Here is an 8,735-nt window from a genome sequence, read left to right on the forward strand (position 1 = left end):
GAAAAAGCTTCAACCTGATAAGCTCGAACCTAAATCGGAAAAATGTGTCTTCATAGGATATCCAAAGAAAACTATTGGATACACCTTCTATCACAGATCCGAAGGCAAGACTTCTGTTGCTAAATTCGGAAACTTTCTGGAGAAGGAGCTTCTCTCGAAAGAGGTGAGTGGGAGGAAAGTAGAAAACTTGATGAGGTAATTTTACCTTCTCCCTTATTGGAAAGTAGTTCATCACAGAAGTCTGTTCTTGTGACTACTACACCAATTAGTGAGGAAGCTAATGATGATGATCATGTAACTTCAGATCAAGTTACTACTGAATCTCGTAGGTAAACCAGAGTGAAATCCGCACCAGAGTGGTACGGTAATCCTGTTCTGGAAGTCATGTTACTAGACCATGACGAACTTGCGAACTATGAGGAAGCGATGATGAGCCCAGATTCCGCGAAATGGTTTGAGGCCATAAAATCTGAGATATGATCCATGTATGAGAACAAAGTATGGACTTTGATGGATTTGCCCGATAATCGGCAAGCCATAGAAAATAAATGGATCTTCAAGAGGAAGACAGACGCTGATAGTAGTGTTACTATCTACAAAGCTAGAATTGTCGCAAAAAGGTTTTTCGACAAGTTCAAGGTGTTAACTACGATGAGAGTTTCTCACTCGTATCTATGCTTGAGTCTATCCGAATCATGTTAGTAATTGCCGCATTTTATGAAATCTGGCAAATGGATAAATAAAACTGCATTCCTTAATGGATTTATTAAAGAAGAGTTGTATATGATGCAACCAGAAGGTTTTGTCAATCCGAAAGGTGCTAACAAAATGTGCAAACTCCAGCGATCCATCTGTGGACTGGTGCAAGCATCTCGGAGTTGGAATATACGCTTTGATGAGTTGATCAAAGCATATAGTTTTATACAGACTTGCGGTGAAGTCTGTATTTACGAGAAAGTGAGTGGGAGCACTACAGCATTTCTGATAAGTATATGTGAATGACATATTGTTGATCGGAAATAATGTAGAATTATTCTGTAAAGCATAAAGGAGTGTTTGAAAGGAGTTTTTCAAAGAAAGACTTCGGTGAAGCTACTTACATATTGAGCTTAAAGATCTATAGAGATAGATCAAGACGCTTGATAAGTTTTTTCAATGAGTACATACCTTGACAAGATTTTGAAGTAGTTCAAAAATGGAGCAGTCAAAGAAAGAGTTCTTGCCTGTATTACAAGGTGTGAAGTTGAGTAAGACTCAAAGCCCGACCACGGCAGAAGATAGAAAGAGAATGAAAGTCATTCCCTATGCCTTGGCCATAGGTTCTATAAAGTATGTCCTGCTATGTACCAGATCTATTGTATACCCTGCATTGATTTGGCAAGGGAGTACAATGGTGATCTAGGAAATAAGGATATGTTTCTCGATTATGGACGTGACAAAAAGGTTCGTCGTAAAGGGTTACGCCGATGCAAGTTTTTGACACTGATTCAGATGATTCTAAGTCTCAATCTGGATACATATTGAAAGTGGGAGCAATTAGCTAGAGTAGCTCCGTGTAGAGCATTGTAGACATAGGACTTGCAAAATACTTACGGATCTGAATGTGACAGACCCGTTGACTAAAATTATCTCACAAGCAAAACATGCTCACACCTTAGTACTCTTTGGGTGTTAATCACATAGATATGTGAACTAGATTACTGACTCTAGTAAACCCTTTGAGTGTTGGTCACATGACGATGTGAACTATGGGTGTTAATCACATGGTGATGTGAACTATTGCTGCTAAATCACATGGCGATGTGAACTAGATTATTGACTCTAGTGCAAGTGGGAGACTGAAGGAAATATGCCCTAGAGGCAATAATAAAGTTATTATTTATTTCCTTATATCATGATAAATGTTTATTATTCATGCTAGAATTGTATTAACCGGAAACATAATACATGTGTGAATACATAGACAAACAGAGTGTCACTAGTATGCCTCTACTTGACTAGCTCGTTAATCAAAGATGGTTATGTTTCCTAACCATGGACAAAGAGTTGTTATTTGATTAACGGGATCACATCATTAGTTGAATGATCTGATTGACATGACCCATTCCATTAGCTTAGCACCCGATCGTTTAGTATGTTGCTATTGCTTTCTTCATGACTTATACATGTTCCTATGACTATGAGATTATGCAAGTCCCGTTTGCCGGAGGAACACTTTGTGTGCTACCAAACGTCACAACGTAACTGGGTGATTATAGAGGAGCTCTACAGGTGTCTCCAAAGGTACATGTTGGGTTGGCGTATTTCGAGATTAGGATTTGTCACTCCGAATGTCGGAGAGGTATCTCTGGGCCCTCTCGGTAATGCACATCACTTAAGCCTTGCAAGCATTGCAGCTAATAAGTTAGTTGCGAGATGATGTATTACGGAACGAGTAAAGAGACTTGCCGGTAACGAGATTGAACTAGGTATTGGATACCGACGATCGAATCTCGAGCAAGTAACATACCGATGACAAAGGGAACAACGTATGTTGTTATGCGGTCTGACCGATAAAAGATCTTCGTAGAATATGTAGGAGCCAATATGGGCATCCAGGTCCCGCTATTGGTTATTGACCGGAGACGTGTCTCGGTCATGTCTACATTGTTCTCGAACCGTAGGGTCCGCACGCTTAAGGTTTCGATGACAGTTATATTATGAGTTTATGAGTTTTGATGTACCGAAGGAGTTCGGAGTCCCGGATGAGATCGGGGACATGACAAGGAGTCTCGAAATGGTCGAGACGTAAAGATCGATATATTGGACGACTATATTCGGACATCGGAAAGGTTCCGAGTGATTCGGGTATTTTTCGGAGTACCGGGTAGTTAAGGGAGAAGTAATGGGCCTTGATGGGCTTTAGTGGGAAGAGGAAAAAGGCTGCCGCGCCCCCCCTCCCCTCTAGTCCGAATTGGACTAGGGAAAAGGGGGCCGGCCACCTTTCCTACTCCTCCACTTCCTTCTCCCTTCCTCCCCTCTTGGTGGACTCCTACTAGGACTTGGAGTCCTAGTAGGACTCCACACCTGGCGCGCCTCTCCTAGGGCCGGCCTCCTCCCCCTTGCTCCTTTATATACGGGGGCAGGGGGGCACCTCTAGACACACAAGTCGATCCTTGAGATCGTTCCTGCTGTGTGCGGTGCCCCCTGCCACCATATTCCACCTCGATCATATCGTTGTAGTGCTTAGGCGAAGCCCTGCGTCGGTAGAACATCAAGATCATCACCACGCCGTCGTGCTGACGGAACTCTTCCCCGAAGCTTTGCTGGATCGGAGCCCGGGGATCGTCATCGAGCTGTACGTGTGCTAAGAACTTGGAGGTGCCGGAGTAACGGTGCTTGGATCGGTCGGATCGGGAAGACGTACGACTACTTCCTCTACGTTGTGTCAACGCTTCCGCAGTCGGTCTGCGTGGGTACGTAGATCATACTCTCCCCCTCGTTGCTATGCATCACCATGATCCTGCGTGTGCGTAGGATTTTTTTTTTGAAATTACTACGTTCCCCAACAAAGATCCCCTCCGTGTAGACCCGACGCGTCCGTTTCCCCCCTCCAGGTGCCGGCGGTGGCGCCTTCCGTGAGGGGGGCCAAACCCCGGAGACGCGTGCCGCCTCTTCGGACATGCCACCACACCACCCCGCATGTATGAGGGCCCGGTGCGACGCCCCGGTGGCATTGCTACCCCCAGGGCCCCCGTCCCGCCTAGCCCTGTAGCGTTTGACCACGGGATCTAGCCCTTTGACTTTGCACGGACGGGCTTTGACCAGCGGACCTCCCCACCCGGTTGTGTTAGGTCAGCCCATAGGAACACTTTGGAGCAACATCCGGGCCAGACCCACAACAAGATCCCCTCCGTGTAGACCCGACGCATCCGTTTCCCCCCTCCAAGTGCCGGCGGCGGCTTCGTCCGTGAGGGGGGGCACACCCCGGACACGCGTGCCGGGCGTTTGCAACCACCACAACACTTCCAAACTTGTGAGAGGCCGCCGATGCAAGATTTGGCGGCATGCTAGCCCCCGGAGGCCGCCGGCCACAGCCGTAGACGCGCGAAGGGCAATCCGCGTAGAGGGAATTTTTCGGATACTTCTCCATCACCAAAAATTATGAAAAAAATATTATCATTCCTATAGCACATGTGCCCACGTCGTGCAAAAAAACTCATGATTTTATCGCGCTCCGAGTATTTAATAATATTCACGCCGCATCGTTACCGCAGAATGGCTACTACCATGTCATCGCCGTCCGTTAGGGGGGGCCACGCCCCGGAGACGCGTGCCGCCTCTTCGGACATGCCACCACACCACCCCGCATGTATGAGGGCCTGGTGCGACGCTCCGGTGGCATTGCTACCGCCCAGGGCCCCCGTCCCGCCTAACCCTGTAGCGTTTGACCACGGGATCTAGCCCTTTGACTTTGCACGGACGGGATTTGACCAGTGGACCTCTCCACCCGGTTGTGTTAGGTCAGCCCATAGGAACACTTTGGAGCAAGATCCGGGCCAGACCCACAGCAAGATCCCCTCCGTGTAGACCCGACGCGTCCGTTTCCCCCCTCCAGGTGCCGGCGGTGGCGCCGTCCGTGAGGGGGGCCAAACCCCAGAGACGCGTGCCGCCTCTTCGGACATGCCACCACACCACCCCGCATGTATGAGGGCCCGCTACGACGCTCCGGTGGCATTGCTACCCCCAGGGCCCCCGTCTCGCCTAGCCCTGTAGCGTTTGACCACGGGATCTAGCCCTTTGACTTTGCACGGACGGGCTTTGACCAGCGGATCTCCCCACCCGGTTGTGTTAGGTCAGCCCATAGGAACACTTTGGAGTAACATCCGGGCCAGACCCACAACAAGATCCCCTCCGTGTAGACCCGACGCGTCCGTTTCCCCCCTCCAAGTGCCGGCGGCGGCGCCGTCCGTGAGGGGGGCACACCCCGGACACGCGTGCCAGGCGTTTGCAACCACCACAACACTTCCAAACTTGTGAGAGGCCGCCTACGCAAGATTTGGCGGCATGCTAGCCCCCGGAGGCCGCCGGCCACAGCCGTAGACGCGCAAAGGGCAATCCGCGTAGAGGGAATTTTTCGGATACTTATCCATCACCAAAAATTATGAAAAAAATATTATCGTTCGTATAGCACATGTGCCCATGTCGTGCAAAAAAACTCATGATTTTATCGTGCTCCGAGTATTTAATAATATTCACGCCGCATCGTTACCGCAGAATGGCTACTATCGTGTCATCGCCGTCCGTTAGGGGGGGCTACGCCCCGGAGACACTTGCCGCCTCTTTGGACATGCCACCACACCACCCCGCATGTATGAGGGCCCGGTGCGACGCTCCGGTGGCATTGCTACCCCCCAGGGCCCCCGTCCCGCCTAACCCTGTAGCGTTTGACCACGGGATCTAGCCCTTTGACTTTGCACGGACGGGATTTGACCAGTGGACCTCTCCACCCGGTTGTGTTAGGTCAGCCCATAGGAACACTTTGGAGCAAGATCCGGGCCAGACCCACAGCAAGATCCCCTCCGTGTAGACCCGACGCGTCCGTTTCCCCCCTCCAGGTGCCGGCGGTGGCGCCGTCCGTGAGGGGGGCCAAACCCCGGAGACGCGTGCCGCCTCTTCGGACATGCCACCACACCACCCCGCATGTATGATGGCCCGGTGCGATGCTCCGGTGGCATTGCTACCCCCAGGGCCCCCGTCCCGCCTAGCCCTGTAGCGTTTGAACACGGGATCTAGCCCTTTGACTTTGCATGGACGGGCTTTGACCAGCGGACCTCCCCACCCGGTTGTGTTAGGTCAGCCCATAGGAACAGTTTGGAGCAACATCCGGGCCAGACCCACAACAAGATCCCCTCTGTGTAGACCCGACGCGTCCGTTTCCCCCCTCCAAGTGCCGGCGGCGGCGCCGTCTGTGAGGGGGGGCACACCCCGGACACGCGTGCCGGGCATTTGCAACCACCACAACACTTCCAAACTTGTGAGAGGCCGCCTACGCAAGATCTGGCGGCATGCTAGCCCCCGGAGGCCGCCGGCCACAGCCATAGACGCGCGAAGGGCAATCCGCGTAGATGGAATTTTTCGGATACTTCTCCATCACCAAAAATTATGAAAAAAAATATTATCGCTCCTATAGCACATGTGCCCACGTCGTGCACAAAACTCATGATTTTATCGCGCTCCGAGTATTTAATAATATTCATGCTGCATCGTTACCGCAGAATGGCTACTACCGTGTCATCGCCGTCCGTTAGGGGGGGCCATGCCCCGGAGACGCGTGCCGCCTCTTCGGACATGCCACCACACCACCCCGCATGTATGAGGGCCCGGTGCGACGCTCTGGTGGCATTGCTACCCCCCAGGGCCCCCGTCCCGCCTAACCCTGTAGCGTTTGACCACGGGATCTTGCCCTTTGACTTTGCACGGACGGGATTTGACCAGTGGACCTCTCCACCCGGTTGTGTTAGGTCAGCCCATAGAAACACTTTGGAGCAACATCCGGGCCAGACCCATAGCAAGATCCCCTCCGTGTAGACCCGACGCGTCCGTTTCCCCCTCCAGGAGCCGGCGGCGGCGCCGTCCGTTAGGGGGGCCACGCCCCTGATATGCGTGTCGCCTCTTTGACCATGCCACAACACCACCTCGCATGTATGAGGGTCCGGTACGATGCTCCGGTCGCATTGCTACCCCCCCCCCCCAAGGCCCCCGTCCCGCCTAACCGTGGAGCGGTTGACCACGAGATCTAGCTTTTTGACTTCCCACGGACGGGCCTTGACCAGTGGACCTCTGCACCCGGTTGTGTCAGGTCGCCCGTAGGGACACCCGGGAGCAACATCCGGGCCAAACCCACAGCTACATCCACCGTGTAGACCCGACGCGTCCGTTTCCCCCCACCAGGTGCCGGCGCCGTCCATGAGGGGGGCACACCGCGGACGTGAGGGGGGTCACACTCTGGAGATGGGTGTCGGGCGTTTGCAACCGCCACAAAACTTTTGTCGGCATAGCTGTTTTTGATTTTAATAAAATATAATGATCTATATTCAAAAGAACATGACCGCACATTATTAACGTGCTCGAAAAAATACAAACCATATATATATATATTCATAATATATGAAAAAAATACAAACTACATATATATTCATATGTATGTTTATATTTAACATGCTACATGTTAGTTTATATAATAATACATAAAAAAGCTTAAAAAATACATATGAAAAAAAGTCCACCTATGCCGACGGCTATGCCGTTGGCATAGAGACGGCCAGGTTTTAGGCGGCGGGCGGCGTGCCGCGGATCGCTGACATGGCGGGTATGCCGACGGCAGCCGTCGGCTTAGCTCGTGGACGGTGCGCCGCGGATCGGTGACGTGGCATGACGATATATGCCGACGGCCGCCCGTCCAGGCCGTCGGCATAGATTTGACGACGTTAGCCGCTGGTCACGGGCGGCGTCGCCGGGCCCACGGGTATGCCGACGGCCTGGGTATGTCGACGGTTGCTGTCGCCATGTTCGCAGCTGGGCCGACGACATATGTATGCCGACGGGTGCCGTCGGCTTAGCTCGTGGTAGCCCGACGGCCAAGATACGCCGACGGCCAAGACGTGGCTGTCGGCATAGCGCAAAGTAGGCCGACGGCAGCCGTCGGCATTGATTTGGCCGTCGGGGTAGGGCCAGTTTCCGGTAGTGTGTGTTCATTGGACATGCAATGAATTTAGAACAAGAAAACCAAACTGAATTCAGACCACAGAGCATGACAAACCTACACACACACACATGGACAGAGGGTAGGGTAAGTATAACCTCATCGCGGGGAAGAAAAATCCGGGGATACCAAAATCGTTCAGGAATTTTTCCTGTGGACCTGGAAGCAAAGAAAAATCATAACTCTTAGCAGGTATTGGATGGGGGGAGAAGACGAGCCTCTGTACAGGCAAATGAGCTTCCTTTGATTCGATCCAGTACAACACCGTCGTTAGTGAGGTTAAAAAAGGCATGAGTAGCACAACACACACCTGTTTATTGCGAGTCCATAAGGCGAGCAAGATTTTCTCTTCGTCCTGCTTGTCTCCTTCCTTATCCTCCCTGTCTCCTCCCACTCCTGCTGGCCAAGACAACAAATCCAAGCATCAAAGTTGGAAACCAAAAGGAAAGCAGACAGCAGGGAGATGCCAGCATGAGAACCAAATCGAACAAGAATATCTCCTCCTCCTGCTAGTCTCCTTCCTCCTCATCCGTGGCCCCTTCTGCTCCTCCTGCTGGACAAAACAACAAATCAAAGCATCGAAGTTAGAAACTGAAAAAGAGAAACGGTTGGGAACATACCACCAAAAGAACCAAATAAAACCACCGTACTATGCCATTGTGGGAGAGATTGTAGGAGGAGCAACAACGAGGGAGACCTTGCCGGGGACGGATTCCTGGCAACAACGGTGGAGTTGACTCGCGGCGGCGGCGGGGCACCCTCAATCCAATCCGCGAGCGACGCATGCTCACCTCCTCCCTGCAGCTCCCATGACGGCACAGTCGGGCTGGGAAGCCTTCCTGACCATCCCTGCCGTCGGGCGACCTGCGCGCGAGAGATGGGAAGGCGAGGAGGAGGAAGAGGCGAGGCGGTGGAGGAGTAGCAGTCGGCGGCGGGGCTCCTAGGGCGCAGGAGGAGGAGGTGGGAGGGAGTGGCGGCGAACGAAGGAGGG

At 52.1% G+C, this 8,735-nt stretch overlaps 1 long non-coding RNA gene across 2 annotated transcripts; it reads right to left on the reverse strand.

Moving 5' to 3' along the window:
- Positions 1-7,813: 7,813 nt before the first annotated feature.
- LOC125534564 lies at positions 7,814-8,444 on the reverse strand. 2 transcript variants are annotated; one of them, XR_007294511.1, is made up of 3 exons: positions 8,395-8,444; positions 8,055-8,297; positions 7,814-7,903 (listed from the first exon to the last, which is right to left on the reverse strand). It is a non-coding gene; the product is annotated as an uncharacterized LOC125534564 (long non-coding RNA). The 2 variants fall into 2 exon arrangements; XR_007294510.1 differs by having other exon boundaries at positions 8,055-8,294; positions 8,395-8,436.
- Positions 8,445-8,735: the final 291 nt, after the last annotated feature.

Source organism: Triticum urartu, chromosome 2, assembly GCF_003073215.2.
Source record: "Triticum urartu cultivar G1812 chromosome 2, Tu2.1, whole genome shotgun sequence".
Classification (NCBI taxonomy): Eukaryota; Viridiplantae; Streptophyta; class Magnoliopsida; order Poales; family Poaceae; genus Triticum; species Triticum urartu.